Source organism: Belonocnema kinseyi, chromosome 6, assembly GCF_010883055.1.
Source record: "Belonocnema kinseyi isolate 2016_QV_RU_SX_M_011 chromosome 6, B_treatae_v1, whole genome shotgun sequence".
In the NCBI taxonomy this organism is placed as follows: Eukaryota; Metazoa; Arthropoda; class Insecta; order Hymenoptera; family Cynipidae; genus Belonocnema; species Belonocnema kinseyi.
The window spans coordinates 48,398,214-48,400,392 of record NC_046662.1 but is presented as its reverse complement, the minus strand read 5'-3'; the positions used below and the strand labels follow the sequence as shown (position 1 = coordinate 48,400,392).

Genomic DNA, 2,179 nt, shown 5'->3' with positions numbered 1-2,179 from the left:
AATCTCTTGGTTCCAAAAATCTATTATTTGGTTCAAAATTGATCTTTTTTGAGTGAAAGTTAGTTCTTTTGATCAAAAACAAAACAAAAAAGTATCATATTTCTGTTCCAGAATTAATCAGAATTCAACTATTTTGTTAAAAAGACATCTTTTTTTGTCGAAAATTCATCCTTTTTGGATTGAAATTTCTCTTTTACTTGAAAAATCTTCTTTTTGGGTGGCAAATTCAAATACTTGCTAAAAAAAATCACCTTTTGGCTAAAAATTCATCTCTTGGTTAGAAATTCTACTATTTGGTCTAAAATTCAACTATTTTCTTAAAAAGTAATTTTTTTAAATCAAAAATACAACTGATTTATTGAAGACCTGTTTTTATTTGGATAGAAAATCTATCCTTTTGGTGTAAAAATCCTCATTTGTTAGAAAAATCATATTTTTAGTTGAAAATTCGTCTTCCTTGCTTGAAAATTATACTGGTTTATAAAATATTCATATTTTCAAATTAAAAATTATGTTTTAAAATACAACTCTTCTTGGTTGAAGTTTAAACTCCTCCGTTTGAAAATTCGATCATTTGGTTCAATAATCGTCGATTAGGAAAGTGTAATAAAAATTGTATTTGGTGTACAAGTTGAAATTTTGAATAAAATGTTACTTTTTCAATTGAAAAAAGGTGACGAAAGTTGAGAAACTCTAAAATAGGAGAAAAAGGTGACAAAATTGGAAAAAAGTGACATAAGGTAAATAGGTGCCACTCTGTGATGACTGGGATTAGTGAAATTTTGAGTTGAGAAAATTAATTTGTTCGTAAAAGATTAAAAAAATGTTTGTTTATTTCGAGAAAATAAAAACATACTATTATATTCAAATTATATTAAATTATCATTATTATTCTTTGAACGAATTGTACATTTATATTTTTGTATGTAAACAATTCTAATTTTTCAAACACTGATTATATTTTAGTAGATCAATGGAAGCCAAAAATTTGAAATTTTACCGAACTCGTTAAGGAATTTTTCCAAACATGTTCAGTAACTTTCTCGTAAAAATGTGTACCGTATCTGTACGGCCCGTGTGGAAATAACCCCATTTGGCCCTATTACAAGTCGGGCACTAATGGGGGGCGAGTCGGATTATTAATTTGGACAAAGTATCTGAAAGGTTTGCCATATGTAAATAAAATCTAATCTTTCAAGTAGTTGAAATTGGAAAGAGAAATTTTTTTTGATTGATCAGTGAAGAGCAGTATACCAGTAGTAAATTAGTAAGCACGGTACAGTTCAGATTTCGCTACCACCTACATTTGAGTCTTGCGGTTCTGGACTGGTAGCTTTAAAGAAAATCCGCAAGGGCGCGACGTGCCGCCTCTCGCACAACAGAAATGACGCGTCGAGTGTTTAAGGCAGCAGTTCACACGTAAGGAAGTATAATTACCTGGAGCAGAGACTACCGTGACCAACATGGCGGTTCCTTTAGAGAGAAGCTTTGCCATTGATGCGTTCCAGCTGAAGTTTTTTTTTTTTAATATTCCACAAAGTTTGGGGAATTTTAATTACATTATTTATGCATTTTTAAGCGTAGGATATGTTCCCTATTAAATTTTGGGTAAATTTGAGCACTTATAATATTTCAAAAAAGTTTATGGAGATTTCCGTAAATAATAAGTATTTTGACAAACTTTTAGGGAATGTTCCACAAATTTTGGGGAGTTTGGTTGGGGCATCTGACTAGCCTCCGACTAATCTATCGTGACGTTACTGGTCGGGGGCTAGTCAGATGATCCGACTAGCCCACGACTTTAAGTGGAGTTGAATGGTCGGGAACCAGACTAGTTCCCCATTTGAATTTCTAAACGGGGGAATGTTTCTATAATTCGCAATTTAGAGGAGCTGAAGCGTGAAAAGGAATATTTAAAAGGATACTAGTGCTGAAGAGGTTTTAAGGCGATTAGGGGCATTATCTGTGGTGAGTGCAGAGTTTATGAAACTGACCCTTTTTCCATTTTTATTGGCCATTTTTTAGCATTCTTGAACCCGGTGCTTGAATATAGCCGTAAGTCGTAAGAGTTGGTCTGGCAACGACTGAGGATTACATGGGGATAAAGATTGCGCACCCAGGAAAAAGAGGGCAATATGTACCCAGGTCACGTTCAATGTGCCTGCCAGCCAAGCAGGTT

At 33.4% G+C, this 2,179-nt stretch overlaps 1 pseudogene; it reads left to right on the top strand.

The window, feature by feature from the left end:
• Positions 1 to 1,429: 1,429 nt before the first annotated feature.
• LOC117175763 lies at positions 1,430 to 1,602 on the top strand (annotated as a pseudogene).
• The last annotated feature ends 577 nt before the right edge of the window (positions 1,603 to 2,179 follow it).